This window comes from Chelonoidis abingdonii, chromosome 5 (genome assembly GCF_003597395.2).
Source record: "Chelonoidis abingdonii isolate Lonesome George chromosome 5, CheloAbing_2.0, whole genome shotgun sequence".
NCBI lineage: Eukaryota > Metazoa > Chordata > Testudines > Testudinidae > Chelonoidis > Chelonoidis abingdonii.
In genome coordinates this window covers 63805133-63831603 of record NC_133773.1, presented here as the reverse complement: position 1 = coordinate 63831603, position 26471 = coordinate 63805133, and the positions used below count along the sequence as shown (strand labels likewise).

The following is a 26471-nucleotide window of genomic DNA, read 5'->3' as shown; positions in this document are numbered from 1 at the left end:
ACGAGTATTTCGGTAAAGTGTCATAACTGCAATGGTCCTTACTCCATGAAAGCATACAGCAGACAATACATTTCGCGCCCTTTTTCCCTGGAGTAACCACGGGGCAACACTGAGGCTGTGTTGCCTTTTGTCACTGTCACCGCATGCTTGTACTGGATGCCGCTGACAGAGGCGATACGGGGCAGCGCTGCACGTCAAGCGTTCTTTGCCTATCTTGGGCAATTGATGTTTTACACCGCCAGCATAGCTAAAACGAATGGCAATTACTGTAGGGAGCTTGTGGCAAGTTTGGTGTCTTAATATCGCAAACAGACGGTTACCAAGTTCGTGTTTTTCTGTACTGGTCTGCGGTGCATTGTAAATTGGTCAATGAGATGACGGTTATCGGTTCTTCTCTACCGTCTGCGTGCTCAGGGCTGCTCCGTGGCTGACTTTCGCCTGAGGCTCAGCCGGGGGGCAAACCTTATGGTTTATCTAAAAATAGAGTCATCCTGCTAGAACTGGGCAAGTGTACTAGAGAGCCAGTGACCTAGAAAGCAAGCGCTCCGTGTCAGAATCCCGCAGAAATGATGAAGCTGCTTGAGCATATCTAGGCGGGGCCTCTGCAACCAACCCCACCCGTTGCTGCTCCCTCCTGGCGGCCCAGCCCTGCCTCGGCTACCGATTGCGAGTGTCCCCACATTGTGTGATGAAGTAATAAAGAATCGGCAGGAATAAGAACAATGACTTTTAGTGAGATAAAATGAGGGGGAGGCAGCCTCACAGCGCCTATGATAAGATCCAGGCAGGACATATAAAAGGTGAGGGGCAGAGGAGCTCAGGCATCCGCTGCTGTGGATAGTACCAGACAGTACAGATCTTTCTTTAGACAGTGAAGGGGGCGCTGATGCGAGCTCAGCCCAGGTTGCTCATGATGAAGATGGTTTACCGAGCCATTCTGTACCATCTGCACCGGAGAATACTGGCAGCCATTCCTATTTCTTACCCAGGTGCCGCCGGCTGAAGCCTACCTCGGCGCCAGGATGCATCATGGGATGATGACCAAGCGATGGCTACCAGTCCTTCTGGCATGTACGTCTGCCACTGGGGAAGGGAGGGGGAGAGGATGCTGTTGTTCATGTGCTGCGCACCAACATCTACCCGCAGCTGGCAGTGACATACCGGTGACATTGAAAAAAGTCAAGAATGATTTTTTTCCCTTTTCTTTCCGGGTGGGAAGTGGGGGTAAATTGAGACACTGTTTTTGCACCATCATGCATTGGGATCTCAACCCAGAATTCCAATGGGCGGGGGAGACTGCGGGAACTATGGGATAGCTATGGGATAGCTACCCACAGTGCAATGCTCCGGAAATTGACGCTAGCCTCAGTACATGGACGCACACCACCGAATTACTGTGCTTTATGTGGCCGCGTGTACTCGACTTTATACAATCTGTTTTACAAAACCGGTTTATGTAAAATCAGAATAATTCTGTAGTGTAGACGTACCCTGAGTAGTTACTGAGATCCACCAGGGCTGGCGACTAGAGGACCTAACAGCTGGAGCACTTTCAAGACCTGCCTCCAAGGCACGGTACATCTGGCGCTACTGAATAGCTTAAGAGGTTGGTGTGCCACAGTACTAAGCAGTCATAATAATTACTGAAATATTGCAGTGATTATAAACTAATATTTCAAAACGTCATTAGTGAAATTTAACATTCATGGGATCACCATTACTTTAAAAGTCTTAATGACTTCCTGAAAGGATGAAACCATATTATGAAATCCAAATTAAATACTAAACATCACCCCAGCTACTCCCCTGCTTGATATCTCACCCTGAGCCATAAGAAAGACCTTCTCTCAGTCTAGTGTGATAGTTCCTCCTAATTCTTAATATTTTATTATTTTAAAAAATGTGTTATGTCAGAGAAAACAGGACCAATAATAATAATTCTGCTACTGCAAAATTTGCCAGCTGTCCAGCCAAGAAATAGACCATAAAGGGAAGAAAAAACTTTGGAGGCGGAGGGAGGCTTTGGGGATAGGTAGTTTCCTAAATCAAATTCTTCCAATGTTCCTTATGCTGAGTAGCACCTTAGTCCTCAATGGCTTCATTGCAATCAATGGGAAATTAGGGCTCCATAAAATACATGAGAAGACTTTAAAGATCACAGATGTGTACATTTCAAAGATAAAGTGAAAGGCTTTGTACCTAACATGTGACTTACGTTTCTGCTGCGTGAATAGTTATAACTATTAATATAAGAGAAAAAAAATGAATATCATATTTAACAGTCAATGTTCCCAGAGATGGACGCAACCCAAATCCAAGTGTCAAAACACCACTGAACTTTGGGGTGATTGGTGTCAGTTCTGATTTTATAAGTGACACATCTCTCTAAAATGGGCTGAAACAAACCCCTGGATCCCAACACTGCTAAACTTTTAGGGAAGGCGGAGGTGGTCCAAACTCTAGCTCTAAACATTACAACACACATCCATCCCTAGATGTAATTAAAAGCACAGCATAAGCCCAGAATTTCACACCCAGATCTTAGCATGTAGCTAAAAGGAAGGACTGATTGTCAAATGTTTGGTATAAAATAGACTTGCCATTTTCGGTTTACATATGTATTTTCTAAGGGGCAAATCCTCTTCCTAGAGCTTGGCCCAAGTTGTTGTACTGCCATACCGGGAAGGTGACATGGGAAGAACCCTCTCTCTCCCAGGGCAAAATGGCTGTGGAACCCTCCAGTGAAGTTACTGCAGTCCAATGTGTGGAGCAGGCTCCCCAGCACCTCATGGTGGCAAATTCTCTTGCCTACCCTTGTCCAATCCCCATTCCTCAGTGCGTTCAGCTACCACAGAGCCGAGCTATGTGTAGAATGGAACCCTGAGCCCTCTAACACTGGGAAATCTCACCATTTGGCTGTTCACAGAGCTTGCAGCTGCAGGGACAGGATAGCCCCTTAACAATTTTGGACCTTAAAACAAATTCATGTATTTGACCAGGCATTTCAGCTCACTTTTTACTGAGAAGTCTTGCTTCTTGGGCTGTGCTAACATCACTGATGACATGGTAAATCACTCGGGTGCACAAATAAGTAAGTAAACAAAACAGAGGAGCTACAGCAATGAAAACAGAATACATTTTTTTCTGTCTAATGGAAAATATCCAAAATGGTAGGGAAATTGTATTTTCATGCTTCTAAGTGAAATACATAGACTTATATATAATGTTTTCCTCTTATTCTCTGGATTTGCAATCTGTCAAAAAGCAATAAAGCTTTTAACTGAATAACAGTAATGAATAATAATGGAGAGTCAAAGAAATAAATCCATGAATAGTCCCTTAACAGAATCTTTTCTTGATCTTATAGTGCAAAATCCTGTCCTCAGGTACAACTCCCAAGGTAATCAATGAGAGTTATATGGATATGACTGAGAACAGAATTTTTTCCACAGTTCAAACAATTTAAGTTGGAATCAACAAATGAGAAAGAGATTGCAAGTCCAGAAACATGAAATTATTGTAAAGGAAAGCGTGACAGTCAAGTGTTCTGCTTGTTGGCTCCCTCTGCTTCAATTGCATACTTACAGCCTGATCCCACAAGCTTATACACACACAAGTAACTTTACTCATCCGAGTAGTCCCATGACTTCAATGGGACTGCTCTCATGAATAAAGTTAGTTGCATGCATGTCTGCAAAATCACACCCTTGATTTGCAGTCATACCATGAATAATTTATTATAATATGAAAATTAATAGACTTCTTCTGACAGTGGCTCCAACTATTATTTTTGTTTGATATTCATGATCAAATAGATTTGTTGTTCCATTTTTATAATAGTGGATGAATTTAAAAACAAGCCATTAAGAGAAAATCCTACAGCCCATGAAACAAACAAAACCACTCTTTTTCATATCAGTAAAGTTAAACGTGTGTTTGCCATATTAAGACACAAACTTGCACAAGTACAGTAATTGCCATTGTTTTAGCTATGTGGTGGTGTAAAACATCAATTGCATTAAGACACTAAATGGTTAAATATTTCCTGGTACCTACTGCTGTGTTCACTATTTTAAATTATAATGAACAGAAAGTTTAAAAAGCAATTGTTTACCAAACGTTTCCCTGAAATCTATAGATACCACACATTTGTTCGAAAACTAAGCCCTTTTGAGGCAAACAGTGTTTTATAAACAAATTCTAACCACAGATTTTTCTGACTCTGTTTGCCACCTGTAGCACTACTGTGTCTTTCACACAGAAAAACCACTAATAACTATGAGTAAACATGAAAGGTCCAAGCCAACTCCCTTTGAAGTCAACAACAGTTTTTCAGGATCCAACAGTAGTTGGATCAGATCCTAGGAGTTTTGCCACAGTTGTCATGGAAATAGATTCTGAGATTTGCATGTTTTCTTCTATTTGAAAGAAAACACACCCATGATTTTTGACATTCTGGCACTGTTGCAGGTGATTGTGGTAGGCATGATAGTAGCAACTGAACTAAATCTTCTGAGATCCTTGAGAGTTGTTAAGTTAAGAGGTAGGAAGAGGTGAAAGTAAGCTGGTATGGGCCGTTATGGAGGACCGATAAGGAGACTGACTGAGGGAGGGAAAGAGAAGCCTGCTCCCTGCATAAGAATAGTTTAAACTAAGCTGTTCCCTGATGGTTCAGCCCCCAGGGCTAGGATTCTGGCATCCTTGTTAATTTCACTTACAGGGAGGGGATCGAGGGGAGGATGTGTTTGACCATGGCAGGGGCAGTCCTTTTCTGCCCCCAGGATGAGGGGATCTCTCCAATACTAATATACACAACAAACACAAGCATTTGGCTGCACAGCTTAAATCCAGAGCTAATAAAAGCAGGTGGAAGGGGAAAACTCACTGTCACATTGGTTTCTCGGCTCCTCCCTCCCCCTCCTCCAGCCAGGCTGCAGAGAAGGCTCTGCATTCCTCCCCCCCGCACCCCCAGCAGGGGTTCTCCTTTAGGCTCTAGCTTGAAGTAGGGACACTGGCTGAGATGCCAACTGCTGCTGCCTGCAAAAGAACAGTTTAAACTCAGCTGTTCCCTGTGCAATTCAGTGCCCAGAGTTAGGAGCTGTTTCTGGCATCCTTGTTAATTTCACTCCCAGTTGTTGTTGGGTGTGTGTGACCAATGCAAGGGGCAGTTCTTTCTGCCCCCGGGATGAGGGGATCTCCTAAACACATAAAATAGAACCATTCCAAGTTCAAATCTATCCATTCCCTCCCCACAGAGGATAAGGTTTGATTCCAAACGCTTGCCCAATCCTCTTGAAATGTTACGTTAAAAAACAACACAGAAAAATACGGAGAAATGTGGAAAATGGTCATGAATGATTAGGCTTACCTTTGGCAAAGCAAATTTTGCTAAAGCACTAAAGATTCAAGCGAAAGCAAATAGCCCTCCATAGACACAACCACAAAAGATTGAGGGGAAAACTGAATATTCAGGAATTATGTGCTCCTTTGAAAGAAAATAGTAGTTTCAATTCCAAATCCACCCATCTTTAATATATTGATTAAAACACCGAACATTTCTTAGGAATCGAGGTGCAATCTCAGATCCTTTTGTTTGTCCTGCCCTGCAGAGTGCAGGCTGACAATTGACAAAACTTTCTCTAAATATCTTATATTTCATATTTTATGAAGTCTATTCCATTGTCCTTCATTCACATCCTGACTTCCCCTCCCTCCCGCCCACACCACCTCCCGCCCGTTGCTCCCTCTCTGGCTGGCTGGGCTGTGGTTTTTGCCTTGTTTACTTACTTCTTGGCAGACCCAGCCCAGCGGCACCTGCTGGCTCTCTGCAGGCAGCAGCCCACAGGGGTCGGTTGCTGAGGTCGCTGCTGGTCGGTGGCAGGCTGCAGCTGCATTATTTGTGACACATTCATACACATACACATACATACAGTCAGAGTTGAAAGTAAGCCGGTCCGGTCTGGTTCAGCGTACCGACAAGAGGCAGTACGCCGTGCTGGGCTGCATCGACTTCCACAGCGGAGACTGAAAGGGCTCTGGGCTGCCTATGGCTGCAGGCAGCCCTGAGCCCTTTAAATCCCAACCGTGGCTGCCATTTAAAGGGCTCAGAGCTCCCCGCTACTATGGGCAGCCCAGAGCCCTTTAAATCCTGGCCATGGCTCTGGCAGCCAGGCTGGGGCCAGGATTTAAAGGGCTCCAGGCTTCCCCCAGCGGCAGGAGTTCTGGGCCCTTTAAATCCCGGCCCCAGCCCCACAAAGCTCGGGGTTCCCCCTGGCGGCCAGAGCTCCAGGCCCTTTAATTTGCCTCTGAGCCCCGGGGGGCTCCCAGCTACCTCTTCAGCTGGGAGCCCCTGGTTGATTTACAGGCTCTGGGTCTCCCAGCCACAGCTGGTTCCCCAGGGCCTTTAAATCTTGAGAGGCCACGCCTCTTCCGGATGAGTGGTTTTTATTCTTTCCCCAAATTTATGGAGCAAACAGAAAGTGAAACATTTTTGTGCAGATGAGGCAGGATTAAAGTTATCGCAGAAACATAGGGCTGAAAGGGATCTCAAGAGGTATTCTAGACCATCTCTGGCAGGTGTTTGTCAAATCACGTTTTTAAAAACCTCCAATGATGGGGATTCCACAATCTCCCTTGGAAGCCTGTTTCATTGCTTAGCTTCCTAACACTTAGAAAGTTTCTTTTTCTATTATCTAACCCAGTGGTCCCCAATCTTTTTGTGGCCAGTAGCACATTTTTTTCAGAAGAGTGTGGCAGGCGCGAACAATTTTTCAAGGCTTATTTTGTATTTGTACATTAAATAATACAAAAAACATCATATTTAATATAACATAATATATGAATCCAGAGAGAAGAGAGAAGCTGCGAGGACAGAGAACACCGGTGCCTGGCCTGCAGCCCCGGAGTTCTCTGTCCCTGGCAGGCACGGGGCTGCGGTTACTCTCTGGCTTATGCCAAGGCCCCCTCACCTGCCAGGCACCATGAACACCGGCATCCACAGCCTGCAGCCCTGGAGTTCTCTGTCCCCGGCAGGCACGGGGCTGCGGTTTGTCTCCCCTGCTGGGCATTAGGCGGGCCCCACGCCTGCTGGGAGCAGAGAACACCATGCTCACAGCCTGAGTTCTCTGTCCCCATCAGGTGCCGGGCCGCAGCTTCTCTCCCCTGGTGGGCACTAGGCAGGCGCACATAAATGCCCCAGCGGGCACCACGTTGGGGACCACTGATCTAACCCAACTCTCCCTTGCTGCAGATTAAGTAGCTACGTCTAGTCCTTCCTTCAGTGGACATGGAGAACAATTGATTACAGTCCTTTTTGTAAGAGCCCTTAACATATTTGAAAACGGTTATCAGGTCCCCTCAATCTTCTTATCTCAAGACTAAACATGCCTGGTTTTGTTTGTTTGTTTTAAATCTTTTCTCAGCGGCCAGGGTTTCTATACCTTCTATTTTTGTTGCTCTCTGTACTCTCTTCAGTTAATCCACATCTTTTGTAAAATGTGGTGCCCAGAATTGGACACAGTTCTCCAGCTGAGTTCTCACCAGTGCCAAGCAGAGGACAGCTATCTCCAGTGTTTTATCTGGCACTCCTGTTAATACCTCCCTGGATGATATTAGCTTTTTTGTAATTCTATCACATTGTTGACCTGTATTCAATTTGTGAATCATTTTCACCCCCAGATCCTTTTCAGCCAGTTATTCCCCATTTTGTAATTGTGTATTTGATTTTCCCTTTCTACATGTAGTACTTTGCACTTGTCTTTATTGACCTTCATCTTGTTTTCAGACCAATTCTCCAATTTGTCAACGTTGCTTTGAATTCTAATCCTGTCCTCTAAAGGGCTGGCAACCCCTCCCCCAAGCTTAGTGTCAGCTGCACAAAAGCATACTCTCCACTCCACTATCCGAGTAATTAATGAAAATATTTTATAGTACTAGACTCAGAACTGACCCCTTATGGGACACCAGTCAATATGTCCGTCCGACACCCCGAGTTTGACTGCCAACCATTGATAACTACTCTTTGACTATGGTTTTTCAACCAGTTGTGCACCCACCTTATAGTAATTTCATCTAGATCATATTTCCCTAGTCTGCTTATGAGAATATCATGTGGGAGAGTCAGAAATCTTATTAAAATCAAAATTTACCATTTCTACTGCTTCTTCCATCCATGAGGCAAGTAGCACCATCAAAGAAGGAAATTAGGTTGGTTTGGCATGATTTTTTCTTGATTAATTCATACTGGCTATCACTTATACCCCTATTATCATCTGGAGGCTAAAAATTGATTGTTTAATCATTTGTTCTGATGTCTTTCCAGGTATCAATATGTAATCCTTCAGGTCTTCTTTGTTCCCCTTTTTACAGACAGGTATTATGTTTGCCCTTCTCCAGTACTCTGGAACCTCGCCAGCTTATTATCTTGCACACATATTGTCAACAGAAACAGCACAATTGGTTGACTGCAGTGAATGAACAAACACTTTTGTTGTCAGCCTTTGTACTAAGGTGTATGCAAAACAGGCTTTACTGAATCTGTTTGTTCAATACAACAAATTGGAAAATAAATAAATCAGAAAGAAAATCTTGGTATTTCTTAGGCTATTTAATCTATGCTCTGCCAGCCATTGTTTTCAGTGGGACTTCTGCAGTTATCTCATCTGCTCTTCTGTGAGATCCTTCCATTAAAAATATTCTGCTTTCTCATCACTGTGGAAAGGAAGAGCTACTGGCAAATGACACAGTATGCTTCTAGAATGACTTCTGCACAGGAAAAGTCAGCATATGCAAATGACAGCAACAGGCAGGCAAACATCTCAGTGCTAATTGCCATATTCTGCCCCTGTTCTGTATTTACAACTTTCCTTGACATCAGTAGGAGCTTTGTGCAAAGACTGAGGTGAGAATCTAAAAATAATCATAGTATTTAAAAAAAATCTGTGCAACAGCCTGAAATACAAGTTATCTAGGTCTAAAAATCTGAGATCCGTTACATCAGAAATAGCTAAATCATTTCTAAAAATGTCTTAGTGTTTTAACAACACTTTCACTGAAAACCAGTTCCCTAAAAAGTCAGTCAACTTTCAGAATTCACTGTCATATTTTCCAAAGTACAGCCAAAAGATTAATTAAGAGACAAAGTGGGTGAGGTAGTATATTTTATTGAACCATCTTCTGTTGGTGAAAGAGACAAGCTTTTGAGCCCCTCAGAACTCTTCAACATTGCAAATATTGCCATAAACATTGCCCCAAATATTGTCAAATGCTGATTAACATGATTTATCTATGCTGCTGTCCTAGTTATAACAACAAACACATTTAAAAATATTTAGCATATTACAAACTACACCTAATACCACTTTAAGTAAGTGTAAAAAATTCAGCATTTCACAGAACTACTGAATTTGCATACTGTATCCTACAGAACAATAGACCATCCAGCCTTTTAAAATTTAGTTACTACATTCAGTTCCGGGCATCTTAAGGCCTTGCTTCAGGGCAACACATATTCAGGACTTAGGTATGTAATTAAGCACTGTCCTGAGAAGGGATGATTTCCTGAATTGGACAAATATTAGCACTCCCTAGAGTTTGCCTACAAGTGGAACAAAACTGACTAAGGAATTAGGTGGGATTGAAATATGAGGGAAGATCGAAGGACAAGAAACTGGAGAATCACAGATTTAGATGTACAAAAATACTGGACCCCTAAATTTGGACACAAAGTACAAGTTTGAATAGGAAGACAACTGAAAACAAATTAGTTCCTCAGGGTTCTATTTCTAGCACTGCCACAACCTTCTTGTGTGACCTTGGCCCTCTTAATTTTGTTGTATGTTTCTACATGTGTAAAATGGGGACGATATTTCCAATAACTCAGGCAGGCGATGTTGATACACTAGTGTTTACATGGTGCTTTGAACCTTCAAAAGGATGGAACAATATTTATTATGAATTATTAAAATAATTGTGTGGTCTAGTAGCTCAAATAAATGAAGTTAAGCTACAGAAGCCACTCCGGAAATGCTTCTGCTTGGCAGGCCCACCACACATCGTTGGCATTTTGATATCAGTGTGTTGTGGTGGAACTTACCTTAAGTCTAAGACAAACAGTAAGTAGCTGAAAACAAAGCAGAACTCAAGACCAAAAGCACGTGGCACTTGCAGCAAGCTGCAAGGGGAAATCTACTAGAACTGCATAGTCCTGCACAGTCCTGGGGCTTGATGCAACACTGTGAGTAGTTCTACTGAAGTACAATGGGACTATTCGCATCGTGTAATCCACGTGCAGATCAGAGCCCTAGTTGTTTCTCTAATCTAGTTAAACTTTTTGCCAAGTGCAAATTATTATTGCTAGACAATAGTTCCTGCTCCTTACCTCACAAGGGAGAAAAAAATGAGGGGAAACAAGGGGGAAAATAAAGGAGAACAAGGAGAAAAATTAAAACAGCCAGAAAAAGATACAGTGGGAAACAGGTGGGAAAGAATGGAAAAAAGGAGAGAAGAAAGTGACAAAATGGCAAAAAGGAGGAGAAAAAAATATGGTAATGGAGAGGGTGAAAACATATGGAACAGAGAAAAATAAAATCAAAAGGGCATAGACAATGTGGGGGTACTCTTGTTATTTCACATTTTTCTCTATTGAGAATTCTGTGAAACACCAAAGCTTAAACAGCTCCAAACAGCTGTGAAACACCAAACAGCTCTCCTACCCCTGCAATGTTTTGTTTGCTTCTATTAACTAATCTATTTTAGGATACAAGTAAGTTAAAATGTGAAGGTAACTGAGCCAAAGTCTTCAAGTTTCTTCTTCTGCCTTCAATAGATGGTTGTTTCACTAACCAACACCATGGAGCTGGGAGCTGCAGTCTCACAGACTACCTTCCAGTAAATATTAGTGAGGTCATTAGTTGTAGCAGGGAAAATAGCAATCCCAGAACTCTGGTCTTGGCAAGTAAGTTAAGAAGTAAATTAATTCCTACTATTTTGTTTTAAACTGCATTGATTTGCAATTTAAACGTAGGGCTAAATACTGTTACTGACTTGAGATTGTATAGCTTTGCATTTCATTTTTTAAATATTTCATTTCACATTTATGAAATGTTTTTCCTCCTCTACATTTCCTTTTCCTACTAGCACTGGGATGACATTTATTCCTGCATCTGAAATCCTGAGAAGGAAACACTGAATATAGAATTTCCTTAAAGATTCTAACCTCTATTGCCCAGAAGTCATGTGAAACTTGCAAACTCCTGTACTGCAGTCAAGAGTCAGCAATACACATTCTGTAGTATTCTGTATTTCACACCCCAGCTCTGCCGGGTACTATGAGAGCCAGATTCTGTCACTATTACTCACATTGTGTAGTACCTTACTCTGTGAGTTGTCCTATTGATTCAGAAGTATCTGAATTACCTTTTATTAATATTGTGCATAGTTCTGTGTGTTTATGTACAATGGATTATTTGTTATAGGGTGAGATAAAAAGAGGTTGTTAAAGGAAGCAAGTAGGAAAGGCAAAACAATGACAAAGATAAAGTAATGTCATAGAGAATACCAAGGCTCCTTAAGCAAACAATGGGGGTTCCCGGCTCCCTCCAATCTGGCAAAGCCTCCTCTTCTGAGGCCAAATCTAAGATCAAAGAGGACTCTAAAAGCTTACAAAGATACTAACCTGTGGTGTCCGATGAAGTGGGCTGTAGCCCACGAAAGCTTATGCTCAAATGAATTTGTTAGTCTCTAAGGTGCCACAAATACTCCTCGTTCTTTTAGCCCGCAGAAATGGAGGGAGAAGTTGTCTGCCACTGCAGGCTGACACAGACTGAGGTAGAGTCAGGGTCTGCACTGCTGCAAGCTGGCTGTCAATTGATCCATAAGAGGAATAGGGAGGAACATCACAGCTAAATCCCACCTACATAGGAGAGTTTGGGGAGAACACCAGGTGTAGGTAAAACAGCATGCATATAGGTCTCCGTTGTTTTAAATCAATTTCTCTGAGCAATATGTACATTTTGGAAGCAAATCACACTTTGCTATGAAGAAACTGCTTCTGTGTCTCTGCATATTATTACTTTCCACTGGCTCCTAAAGGAAAAATTTGCGGGTGCCAAATCCATTGGGCCCACTAGGTATCACTGTTGGCAACAACAGGGGTGTAACCCAGAGACCCTCTCAGAGAGCAGTTGGATTACGGGATCCCATCCCAAAGAGAAGTGACGCGCAAGGAGGACTGGATGAGGGTCTCCGAAGGGGCAGCCTACCCAGAGACTGTGACAAGAGTATTATGACATGACAGAGAATTGGCAGGCTCCTTTTTTTGTTGTGACCCAACAACAGCTAATGTAATAATAGCTGTAAGAATGTACTGAACAGAGATTAAAATAATTGTAAGTTTTATCAGACTTAAGGCCATTCAACACCATTTCCCACTAACCATTAAAAGGAAAAAAAAAAAGCAAGAACAATTTCTGTGCTTACTCATTATTTTCTTAACATATCAATTGGTTAAGTCATCTGTTGCCGAGGCACTTATTAATTCATTACATTTAGAGACAGAATGAATTTCCAGAAGTCTCATTACACTGGAGACTGGAGTAATAAGATAATGACTGCTTCAAGACTCTGATATTAAGAGACTAGATGGCTCTGGGAATCATAATAAGATATGCAAACTAACTACCTATTTATCTAGATTTTTTTACCATGCTCATCATAGGTTACCAGTTAGATTCCAGCCAAATGATCAAAGCTGATTTAATCTGATGGCTCTTTGGTGGTCTTATGACAGGATGACCAGTTCTAAGAATCTGTGCATAGGTGCAAAGCTCCTTTACTGATTCACACTGGCACTCTTACAATTAGCTCCAAGCCACGATATAAAGCAATGTGAATTTTAATCAGAGATAGAAGAATAGGGATAGAGGAATCTTGAGAGCAACCCTAAAAACAGCCCAAGAACAACCCCGACCCAGCTTCAGGAAAGCATTTAGACAACCGCTTAATCCATTCCTATTCAGGACAGCATTTACTTAAAGTTAAGCATGTAATTGAGTATTGTCCCGAATAGGAAATATTTTACCGAACCAGTTTCTCTGGGAGGAAGTTTACATTGGAAACTTCATAAAGAATGGTTAAACCTTATAGTGTGTGTTGTGTAAGGAGCCACCTGTTTATAGACACATATGAAATGACACAATGAAAAATCCAAAATTCAGACTACACACATACTTGCCAGCAGGGATTCTACAAAATCTCTTAGAGACAACCTATGCTTGTAGAAGACATAGAAGCTCTGCAACTTGGTGTGCAGGAGCATTGCATGAGTGCTAGTGGAGAAAAGCATGCTAAGAAGCAACTCTTACATCTCTTTTGTGAAAGGTGGCACACACTCCATTCCCAATGGATTCCAAAGTGGAGCACGATGAGGGCCCAAAACAACCTCTTTTGGAGTATCTAATGCTGCTGGCAGAATTCTGAATCTTGTGGTGTTTTTACTCTAGGATTTGTGACTATCCCCTATGTAGGTACATAATACAGAGAAGAAAGAAATCTTCAGCATCCTCTCCAGCTTTGTTCACTCACACAGGTGGAGCCAGAATCACAACCTGGCTATTTCTTTATTTTGAGCCCAGATCAGACTGGAATTTTTGTAATGTATTTAAAATATCTGCACCAAGAAATTTCTATCGAGACAAAATATCTAATTTCCAAGGGTGTCTTAGGGCAACACAGAAATGAAACAGTGGTGCATAACCACAGCATTACAACTATCTTTATAACACATTAATATTATAAATCTTTGCACAGAGTTTTCAACTCTGTTTATAACAGAGGATTAAATCCTGCGTTGCTAGTAGTACATCAAACTGACAACAGAAGTGAATTCCAAAGTAATGCAGCTCTGTAGCTAAAAGCCAAACCTAAGTTTAGCATTGACGCTCTGAAAGCAGTTGTTAATATTTGACTTAAGATTATGAATGTTTTCCACTAGTTGTACAGTAACTGTTGAAATAAAATAGTAGTGATATGTTATATAAACACTTGCATAAGAACTTTGCCTATCACATTTTTCTTCTAACATCACATAGACCAGCCATCTAGTACAGAAATTACAGCAATAGCGATAAAATTCTGAATACACCATTCTAAAATGGCATTGATTTTTTAAAGATAAATCTCATGTTCAAGGGTATTAAAATAGGCATATATCTCAGTGTTCGTGCTCAGTTAAGAATTTTCAGCCTCATCCTGCTACACTGGAAGAGCCACATAGTGACTGCTTGGAGCAGTGGTAAATTGTATACATTGCTAGAAGTATTGACTTTAAGCATCATCTTTCAAACAGAGAGAGAGCCATGTTTTCAGATTTGGTGTTGGACAGGTTTAGGTGCTGGGGAGCTTCACTTCCCATGTATATGATGCAAACTGTACCAGTTTGCAGCCCTGTATACTATAATAAGCAAATGGTAAAGGGGTATGTCCTCTATCAGTATATGCATAGCTTTTTATTCCTTTATGTTTTATCTTTTGGAAGATAGTGCAGTTTTATCTTTTAATCTGGCATTTGATAGATATCTTTCTCCAATTACTAAAGGTAAAATCTACTTCAATGCATATATCTCCTCTCATCTAGACTATTAATGCAGCTGTTTCTTTCACTTCCCCAAAAGTCAGTTCCCAGTACCTGCAGAATACTTCTACCTGCTTCCTCACAGGTATAAATAGTCACATCATACTTCAGAATCGAACATGAGTAGCACTTCAGAATCAGTTAAAATTGCCTGCATTATTAAAACTCTGCATGGACTTCCTCCAGCCCCCTGCATGGAGCTTTGTTCCCGCTTACTGTTCTTCTCAGTTTCTCATCTCATCCAGCTCCACTTTACTTTGTTCATAACAAATTCTGGCCACAACTGGAACAAGAGAAATCTTCCCCTTTCTGCTTCCTGCCACCTAGAAACAGTAATCCTGTAACTTACTGCCTGCTTCAGTGACTCACCTTCTCTTTAAATCCAATCTGAAAAGACACCTTTTATTGCTTCCCTTTACTTTTTAATTCCTCCCTTATCTATTATCTACAATTATAACTGTATTACTTAACACTGTAAAATGTTCTCAGAAAAGGTTTGTGGAAAATTATGTTCCGCTGTACTGTACTGACCAATGCTAAAGCAACACAGACATATTTTATAAAGCTTGTCTGTGCTCTCCTAACGGAATAAGATCTACTATGTTAATCTGCTCTAATCAGGAGAATGTCTGTGGCTTGGATTTAATTACTTTTCTCTTAATTTTGGCTAGGCTACATGCAATCAATGTGTTTTGCATTTAGTCAACAAATGTAAATTCTTTCTAGCTTTTGCTTAGGAAGAAATGCTATTGATTACCCTGTTGTCTAGCCTCAGCTGTGCTTCTTTGATTGAGATAGTGAACCAATGTTACCTTGCATATGGTTAGTTTAACTGCTTTGTCTAAATCTGTCACTGATTGTATTTTTTTATCTTTGTGGGTGTTAGTACTTGGGAAGCCCTGACTTGAGGTCACAGCCCTGTACAAATATATTATAGTAAATGACAATACTTGCCCTGAAGAGCTTACATTCTAAAATAAATAAAACAGATAAACATCAAGAAAAAGGAAGTATTACTATTCCCATTTTACACATGGGAAACTGAAGCACAGAGGAACCTACACAAGAAATCTATGGCAGAGCCAGGAATTGAATCCAGATTTCCTGAGTACCTTTACCACATGGCTGCCCTTCCCTTCAGACCATTCTTCCTGTATGGGAAAACCAAAATTCTATCTTGAAAACCATACTGTAGATGTCAATGATGTTTGTGATTTTTCCCAACTGGGTTTTACAGGAATGTCTGTGCCAAACAGTAAACAGGGTCTCATTCCACCACATTTCAATTAGTGCAGCACTTTCAGAACACAAATCGAGTGATTTTGTACTTTCAGCAAACTAAACGGACAATGGGGAAATAATTTAGGAAAAATGAGAGGAGTCAAAAGTTAGGTTGACATGTATGTTCACCAAATACATGGAAATCTGGCCATTTTCAGCAGTGAGAGTTAAAGAAACTGGCCCTGCAACAAATATTTTAGGCTTTGGAGTCCATGCAATGATGAATAGGGAGCTGCACAGCTGTTAGTGAGAGCATGCAACAAAACCCTTCCCATAGCCAAGAAAGGAGAACATGACTGTATATTGTTTTGTTTTTTAATCACAGAAATAATTACACAAAAATGCAGAACTAGCCATTTTTCCATATAATAAACTGAAAATCCTGCTGAGGTATTCTGCAATCATAAAGCTCTTCCATGTGTAAATAGTTTCTGCATTTGATGCAGAGAGAAATCAACTTTTCCTGAACAAGATGTGACCGTTTCCACCTGCATCAATCCAAAGTGAAATACAAGGCTAAAATGAAAACTAAGTTAAATACACATTTACCTTGGTCACAATTAAAATATCCCTCACTATCACACAATATATCCCTATACTGCAGTTATTTCCTGACCCTAGTATCTCAATAACCACCATGTTATAACTATTGCTATATGTTGGCTTTTTTTAGTAGCAACCCCTATTCTTTTTATTACATCACAGATTCCAGAAGTTTTGCTGTAATCTCTGGAATCTGTGACACCCCAGCATGTCACTGAAATAAAGAGCCAGGAGGATTTCTATGAGAGAAAACGTAGATTGTAAATAATTAGTTATTTTTGTGCTGACCATCTCCCATATTCTGGTTGGTGGAGACTTCCATTCATAAATGTGCATTTAACTGAATTTTCATTTCAACTTTACACATAGAACCAACTGCAGACGGGAAATAACTAGAGTACTGATTCCAAACCTGTTCCTCATATTGACTAGTTTTTACTCCCACCTAACTTACTAGACTACATGCATGAGTTGCTCTACATGAGAATAAGCAGTGCAAATGAAGCCCTAAGGGCCAGACTCTGCCGCCTTTAATCAAGTCTTTGGAACTGGCTCACATCTGCCATGATGGCATACATACCCTGCTTTCTGGATCACTGTGTTCTCAGCTAATGCACTCTCTCTCAGTTCCTCCACTATAGGATTGACCAGTTTTCAAGAGTGTGCCAATACACACAGCTGTGAGTAGGCTGATGCACACATGACACAGCCCCAGGGAGAGCGCCAAGCACCAGAGTGCCTTAGAGATAACCTTCTGTGGAACAATTCTTCAGGGTGTTGCTCCCTTTTTGCAGCTGGAGAGGGAGAAAGTTGCTGCATCTCCTAAAGAGATACAGTATAGCCACCCCATGCACCCAGACAAGGCACAATGCCTGAGAGCTGGAGCCAAGTCCCTTACACAGGAAATGCCCTCTGTGAAATAATATGTAAAGTCACTACTGTTCTTTATTCATCCTCAAGGCTCACCTCTGCTGTGACATCTACAAGAAATCAGCCTGGTAACGTTGGCTAGAATGATCAGTCAGAGACTACTGATCTTATTTATTAATTTAAAAAATCCTTCAAATGAACCAGAACTATCAAGTTATTCTTATCACTTGATAACTGGTTGAATGTAATTCTGCTACCCTTACTCTCCCTACCCTCACTTGCATCTTGTCTTCAGTTAGATTGTAAACTTCTCCTGGCAGGTACTGAATCTTCATAGGGTATATATATTTGTAGAGCATCCAGCATGATAGAGTATCAATGCGGATTGGGACCTTTGGGTGCTACTGCACTACAAATAAACAATAGTAGTAACAGGGAAAATGAAAAGAAAATGTAACAAACTGAACTGAGGAGTTAAATAAAAAAACAGGCTCCTAGTCAAGAATAAAAACTATATATGTCTCTATACCAAGGCAGGAAGTTTAAAAACAAAAGCAGGTGAGCTAGAATGACCTGCAGTGGAGCAAGACATTGAGATAATAGGCATTATGAAGACCTGGGGAAAATGACAAAAGCCATCGGGATACTGTAATACCTCACTATAAACTACATAAGACAGACAGACTAGGTTAAATGGACTGGAGAGCAGCTGTATTTAAAGAATTTCATAGAATCCAGTGAGATAAAACTTGTGAGTGTAGAGGACCACACAGTTGAACCTATATGGACAAACCCCCAAGCTGTAAGAATTTAATACATTAGTAAGACTATACTACTGACCTTCAGATCAAGTAAAAGCAACTGAGTACCATCATACAGAAAGATCAAAGAGGCAATAAAATCTAACAAAATTATAACAGTGATTTAAAAACCCACATATAAACTGATCTAATGGCACAACAACACAAGGTTCAGAGAAACAATTTAATGACATTTTAAGTGATTGCTTCTTGAAACAGCTAGATCTAGAGCACACACAAGAGGAGATGCTAATTTTGACTAAGTCTTAAGTAACACAGAGAAGCTAATTCAAGAAGTGACAGTAGCTGAGTCACTAAGTAATAGGGATCACAATATAATTAGGTTCAACATTCAAATGGTCAGGTAAGGTACCAAAAAGTAACAGTCTTGCTAAATTTTAGAAAGGAGGATTTCCAGTAAATTGAGATCAGCCAAAAAGGCCTTCTGACAGAATGGAGTAGCCCAGAGCTGGGTGAACATTCCATGCACTTTGTAAGCATTGCACATAGGTCACATTGTGAGATAATTGATTAGGACTGAGTAATTAACCAGTTAATAAGGAGATTCAGCTCATCAGCTGAGGGCTGTTAAATAAGAGACAGGAAGGGAAACAGAGGGGATTGGGAGAGAGAGTAGGCAAAGAAGCCCATGATCTCAGAGAAGTGAGATCTCTTTACCCCTCTCCCCATACTTAGGGAGTAGGTAGAAGCTTTAGGAAAGTTTTATGCTGTGGAGACACAAAACTGTATAAAGCCTTTGTAAATAAAGCATACTGTGGTGAACTTACTCAGGAGTGTGTGAGGACTGCTTGCAAAGTGAGAAGCAGAGTGTGGGGCATCATACCCTGTGATAGGCCCTAAGGCTAAAAGTTAAAGAATAAAAAAAAATTAGAGGTGGCATGGATGCTACTTTAAATAAAATAAAAGTCATAACATAATATTAAAGAAAAAACTATTAGAGCAACTGCCAGCAGGCTCAGTTGTTAAATATAAACGCCTCCTGCCTCAAAATCCACACATTTTTATACTGTGAAATTCATCTAAAGGTAGAAAGCCTGTGCAAGACCCTAATCATTTTAAAGCCTAAAAGTCATCTTAAGGAGCTGAAATGGTGCACAGAACCTTGTGTGAGCCCTATGCCCTGAGCTGAAATTTACCCCTAGAGAATAGTAGTGCTCTGACTTAGACTATCATGCAGTAAAGCATTTCACTTTGTTTTCCTTAGGGGAGAAAATCCCACTGCATCACACACTGCTGAATGTCAGATCAGCCTACCATTTAGAAATTGTTACCAGAAAATTCAAAACAAAACAAAAGCTCCTCCAAACTCCACAAATGAAAGAATGAAGATGTATACAATACACACTATGTGAAATAAATGAGGAACTAAAAATGTCTAAAGAACATTAGCTGTGTATCTTGGAATGACATTAGCAGAAACAACAACACTGGATAACAGCACATTACTTAATCAGTAGTAATCAATAGCTGTGCAACATGTGTAAAAGGCTTCATTAGAGATGACAGAACAGTCTCTTCAATTGCTTCATACCAGCAGAGCAATAAACAAGAATTTAAATTAATACTACAAACTGCTGTATTCAGCAAATTCTGGAGTCCTTATTAAACGAAAACAATCAATGACTTCTGGGTTTAGGTCCTGGTACAGGAAAGCACTGATGCAACTGCTTAAATCCATCACACTTGCTTGATTTTAAGAAGGTGCTTAAGTTCCAATAGAATTTTAAAGTTGTGTGTGTGTTTAAGCTCTGTATTCAAAAGGATGCATTCTTTCCTGAATTGAGGCTGTAGCTCTAAATATTATTTTAAAGAATCACATTTCTCTAATAAGTATGATTCCGTGCCATTGGTACAAATAGCCCATTTAAAACCTACTGGAACTCTACATTTTAAAACCATGTCAGATTATTGAATATCTGCTAGAAGGAATCTTCAAATGTTACATCAAATGGCTCAATTTTTTTGTCCTTTAAAATTTATTTGGTGCAAAACTTCAATATAATGCTAAACAATTGAATAAATGTAATGTTGTCATAACTATGTGGACAAAATGGTTTGAAAAGTGATTGCAGAACTGAATGTATGACTAGCAACAAAAAAATGTTAGCATTGCATAACTCAGTTTTGAATTGCTAACAAAATATGCAACATGGCACCTAAAGATTTCTAGATGTCAACATTGCAAAATTACATAAAATATCTTACTTTAGTTTCCAGTAAACCTTTCCAGTAAGCCATTTACAAATATTTTAAAGGCTTGTAATTTCCATTCTGCAGCTATTTTAAAAAAATAAAAACTTTGTGTGTATGCTGAATACGGTCTTTCTGAATCTCTACAAAAGCTGCAAAATCCTGTCAAAATATATCTACCTTATGAAGACAAATGCATTTCTTTAATACCTTTCTTTGTACCTAATTTAGAACAGCATTCTATTTGTTTCCCAGTATTTCCAAAAATTATGAGATACTTGATATTTTATAGAATAATTTCCAAAATTATAACATTTCACAGCCAGTTTTTAACAAAACAAACAAATATAATTTTTGTAACACAATGAAACATTTTATTGGTTTCTGGTTGGTTTGTTTTTACAGTTTTTAATCACAATATTTCAAGTGCATAGCATATGTATGTACAATGTCTGGGATATTTTATGTTCTTCTCCATTACATAACAAGGTTTCAATTGCCTTCCAATGTGTTCCATCGACCTAGCGCTGTCTACACCGCAGTTAGGCTGGCCTTGCTACATCTCTCTGGGATGTGGACAGACAATTAACCAAACATTACTCAGAGTAAGACAAAGATCTATGGACTTTTCCCTTCTTGTATGTCCTCTTTGCCAACTGGCCACAACTATTAATATTATCCTGTGATGTCCTTTATTCTTTTTGTCAGAAAACTTTTCATTATTTTAAATGCATATGCAGACATAGCTAAGTCAATGGTAGAAAAGATAGGGAGTCATTTTATCAGCAAAGTCAAAAAGATGATAATCAGTGCACAACATCCTGACATTCTGTGATGGTATCTGCTTCATGACAATCATTGCAGACTGACATAATGCCATGAGACAAACATCAAAAACATATTTCCTCTCTCCTTCCTCCTCATCTTCCCTGGCTGCCTGTAAAGGCTTCCGTATAACCAGTCCAGCTGCTCAATACTCCACATGCTACCTCACATTTATCTAGTGGCTCATCTTATGCTCTTATGATTGGTAAAGAGAACACTGATCAGAGCTACAGAATCCACAGCTATATGCACAGGCTTGATGAGCCAATAGCTGTCTTAAGTACCATTATATAGTAAACTGAATTTCCCATTAAGTGTATTTATATCACATTTGAATGGCATAACCCAGAATATTCACCTTGTTTTGCAGTTGATTTCATGCAGGGAAGATTTCTATAACTGAAATCCATGTTTGTCTTGTACTATCATAATTGCTGGAAAAATTAGAAATATCACCTCTTGCTTAGTTTAATTTACTTGTTCCCTCACCCTGTTTTCTGCAGTTGGGGGCTGATCCCATATTCCTAACTCAAGGAAACCACCTAATGACATCTATGGGAGTTTTGCCTGAGCAATGGTTGTTGGATTAGGCCAATTTGAGTTACTAAAAGCCCACGTTGTTCACTGCCTAACTAATGTAATGAATAAGCAAACACAAGCATCTTTTGTTTTGTTATTGCTTTATGTTTTCCGATGAAGAATTCTTCAGTTAGATTATTCTATAATTGCAGAATGGAAAGTCTTAGTGAGCAAATATGCTGTTTTCCTCAAAAAATTACAGTGTCTGTCAGAAGTCTTATTAATTTTGCCTAGACTAACTAATACAGTATAGAATAACCCATAGATCAACAAGCGTATAATACAAGCCACCATACTGTGACAGAGACTAGCTATGTGCACCTTAATATACATTTTTTATTAATGTTAAATCTCTAGTTAAGAGTTTTCCTGCTGTTAATTCAGCCACAGAACACAAGAAAGCTATCTCAGCGCATACTCGGCCAAACAAGACACTTCTGAAAATACAGCCATTTTAGGAGCAGCAATGGATCAGTTTGACAGAGTACATAAGATGCATAAAACTACTCTTTTATATCAGAGAGAAGCTTCTTCAAGTGTTTATACATTCATCTGATTTTTAAAAAGTTAACTACTAAGCCCTATGTTAATCTTAAATCAGTGCCACTGAAGCAGAAAGAACTCCATCAACCCAACAAAGAAACTATAAGCATATAGTCATAAACAAAAATAACTTTTTAAAATTAAAAATAGTGAGGCTGAGGAAATTAGTAGAAAAAGGCAAACTTTTAGTAAAAATGTTTATAAAACAGTTCTTGGGTTCCATTTCTTCTCAGAAAATATGCAATAAAAAGTATAAACCGAAGACACAGTGTAAAATTAGATACAGTATAAAATAATTATGTTGACTAAATACATGTTTGTACATTTTATTTTATATATAAATTCAGAAAAACATTCAGAAAAAGAATGAGATAGCCACCCAGTCTGATTTCACTAACTTGACATCTACTATCTCTTGGTGAGGTCTTTTGTAAAAGCACAATGTACCAAGCTCCAGTAAGTGCACATCCTACCTTAACATTCTAATTTGTTTGGATATTATGTCAAATATTAAATAGAAATATACAAAAACCATACATGTGGAATCCTGTTGGATTTACTATACATTTGTCAGTAGACAGTCATGTGCCTGGGTTAAGCAAAGTGAGCGTTACAAATCGTTATTTTGTCAGCTAACCTAGTTTCCCATGTCCGGTATATATTTCAAGCCATAGAGTTGCTGCTTACACGTTCCTATGCAGAGAAAGGAATCCTAAACCGTAATGCATGCGCGCAACATACATTTCTCCGTATGCACTAATAAATATCCTGTGCCTCACTGCACTCAGCCTAGCTCAGCTGTCGCTGTGTGAAGAAGGGATCAGGCTGCGAGCGGGGATGCGCTGGAGCCCCTGGACTCTCACCCGGGAGCTCAGCCTGGGATCAGCGCTGGAGCCTGCTGGCGCGTTTGCAACATTCCCACGAGCAACTGAGCTCGGATCGGCCCATTCAGGAGGCTGCTGAGTCAGTGGAACCGACCTTGCTCCTTCCTTCCCACGAACCTGGGCGATGCTGCCCACCAAGCGCCAGCGAGCCGGGAGCTGCCTCTCGCCCCGCGGCCCTGACCCATGTCCCCCGGGCTGCTGCGGCTGCCTCGGCTCCCTCCCGCCCTGACAGGAGCGTGGGAACCAGCCGCGGCTGCTGCGCAGAGTGCCCGGGCGGGGGGATCCCTACGGGGAAAGGGAATCACGATCCGCACGGGGGCAGGCCAGGGGCGGATCGGGGCGAACAGCGGGGGGAAGAGGGGCCGCATCTTGCCCCGAGGGGAGGCGGCTCCCGGACAGAGCGAGCCGGGGCCCCTCGCAGCGCGCCGGGGGCGGCACTTACTTGATGTCCTCCCAAACCTCCGGGCCGTAATTCCGGATCACCAGCAGTTCCAGGGCGTGATTGACGAATCCGTACTGCGGACAAGGGGCGAACAGCGGTGGAGAGGGGAAAGGTGTGAAACCCGGTGAGGGACACGGGAGGGAATCACTCGGGGTGTGTGTGAGGGCTGAGCTCCTTCCCAGCGCTGCTCAGCGTCCCCGCTGCTCCTGGTGGGGATGGGGGGTAACACACAGACACCCCAGAGCCACCTGTTTCCAGTCCTCACCTGCTGCTGCACCGCAGCAACCCAGCTCTGCAGGCGGGACTCTCCCTCACTCCCTCCCCACCACAACAGGGCGCCCCACCCCCAAACAGCGCTGCTGACCCTCGCCCCCTTCTGCTGAGCTACCGGAGTTTGAGTCTGTCCCAAAAGGAGAGAGACTCGCGCATCTCGATTGCCCGAAATCGCCTTCGCTCACCATAGCGCGAGCTCTGCTTTGTCCCTGTGCCCGCTCAGAGCCTCTGGGGAAGACGCCGCTCAGCTCCCAAAGCTTCTGGCTCCAGCAAACTCATGTTTGAAACGTGTATTTGGCCAGCGGACTACAGCCGCTCCTCCTGTCCCCTCCCCAGCCACCCACTCCGCGGCAGGTGGGGCCTCCCCCTGGCCCAATCAGGGCTGTGCTAGGCAGGGCTGCCAGGGAGGGGGAGAGGGAACCAGAGACAAAGAGAGAAGGAAGAGAGCTGAGAAATAGGCTGAGAGAGAAAGGTGGTCTAAATTTACCAAAGGTCCCCGTGGACTATATGTCTCTGGTCATTTTTAAATCAGGATGGGATCTTTTTTCTTACAGAGATGCTCCAGGAATTATTTTGGGGGATATTCTATGGCCTCTGATGTGCAGTGGTCCTACTAGATGATCACAATGGGCCCTTCTGGCCTTGGGATCTGTGGGCCCAGGCTAGGTCAGTGCTGATCAAAGACCTTATAATAATCTGTCTGAGTCCTAAAATCGGATTTCAACTCATGACGTTCCATCCCCTGAGTCTTATTACTAGTATTTACATTCATTTATTAGAGGCAGAGCTGACAGGACCATCTGTCCTTAAGGGTTCCCAACACCTTCCATTATAAGCCCCTCTTTTCAGATGCTAACAACATCCAATTTTAACTCTGAAATTTCCCATACCAAGTGAGTGCCTCAGGCTGAACATTTCTGGAAAGTTTCAGCAAAAAATGGTTCACCTATTCCCAAGAATGAAATTAAAAAAAATACATTGTATAGCCCATGTTAAAAAAAAATTTTTAACAACTGTTTTGTTGAGATGTTCTAGCACCTCCAATGTTCTGGAACAGGGACTTGGAATTTGATGGGAGGGGTCACTCTGACACTGTTTGGTTCCAGGCAGGTCATCCTGGTGTCAAGGATGTGCCTTTTCCTGTTCCTATGAAAATCCACCTGAATTTGGACAAGTTATAAGTTACAAAAATCTTGGTTCACAGTTCTCACTAAAGACATTCAAGTTTGGCGGCTAAATTCTCCAGACATTCCATCTGCAACCAGCATGCTCCAATCCAGAGTTGCAGGGACTAAACAGGACTTTCCCTGCAATTGCTCCCAGCTGCTTATGGCACCAGACACCAGAACTGTAAGCAGGAAGAATGTGTCTCTTCTCAATGCACAGACAAACTTAATTCTTGCATTTCCTACTTTTGAGTGGTTTGCTTTGCAACCTTAACATTCTTTTAATATATTTAATTATTATTTAGACATCTAGGCGCTCATGGCACTGTACAGAGAAAGAAAAAGGCAGATGCCTGCACCAAGGAGCTTACAATTAAAATTAAGCATTATAATTTTAAGCAAAGAGTGACAATAAATGGAGGGAGATGGAGATATGGGAGGCTACAAAAGTGATGGCAGACCCTGCATTTTTTGGAGAGCACTTTCGGCCCAGCTTTAAAGCCAAAAGATGTGTTGCAAAGTGGAGGGTAATTTAACTTTAAAATACATACAAAATACATATTAACTTTCTTTGCCTCCTGGGTATATTATTATTGTTTCATTTGTTTTTGAACTATGAAACTGCAAGCACTGTGATAAATAGACTTCCACTGATGTGTCTGATGTGTCATATTAAAATTATATCAAATTCAAAAGAGGTTTAGATGCCTCCAGTTGAATTTGCCCCTTTCTGAGTACTGTTAAATCATATTTGCCAGAGCTTAAGGATCAGAAATATATTTCTGAAGAACACATTTATTACCATGGGGATGCACTGCAATGTATTTCCTTTCCATATTCCTCTCTAAGGCTTTCACCCCATTTATATCTTTGAATTATACAAGTCTATACTGTCAGTTTAGTCAGTGGGCCTGATTCACCACTGCGTTACTCCAGTTTTATGCTGGTACTGGAGTAATGCAATAGTAAATCAGTCCTAGTATAGTTTTCAGGAACAAAGCCTAAACTTGTCATTAAAATATTATTTTTCCAAAATGAGTTTCCTTCCCATTGGTTAAGGTTATTGAAGAGAATTTTTGTTTAAATGAGAGACAAATGTATAAACTCCCCATTCTTCATATAATTTATTTACAAGCATGCACATTCTTGGGTCCCATGGTTTATCAGAATTGAAGGGAATTTTTTTTGCAGGAGTTCCTTGTTAAAATATTGTCTGTGTATGGTTGTCTAGAATGACTTTGTTCCCTCTGAATGTACCTCTAGATACTCTGTTGAATACTCTTTTTTTTCTTTTTTTCTTCTTTTTTTGGTAAAGAAAAAGTCTTATGGCAATATATCTCAATGAATCATGGATGATATTCCAGCAGCTCTAACAGCAACAGCACATATGCAAGATTATTCCTTCTTTTTGCATTGGAGGAAGCA

The 26471-nt window shown here is 41.0% G+C and overlaps 1 protein-coding gene across 5 annotated transcripts in view; it reads right to left on the bottom strand.

Moving 5' to 3' along the window:
* The window catches only part of GUCY1A1 (guanylate cyclase 1 soluble subunit alpha 1), a 54348-nt gene extending 30152 nt beyond the window's left edge, over positions 1-24196 (bottom strand). For 2 of the 5 annotated variants that reach the window (XM_075066343.1, XM_075066344.1), the window contains exon 1: positions 23608-23849. The gene's annotated coding sequence lies outside the window, so the exon portion shown is untranslated. Of the gene's footprint in view, positions 1-23144; positions 23164-23607; positions 23850-24065 lie in introns of those variants that run through there. The other 3 variants (XM_032779123.2, XM_032779126.1, XM_032779127.1) reach the window with 3 other exon arrangements.
* Between the last annotated feature and the right edge of the window lie 2275 nt (positions 24197-26471).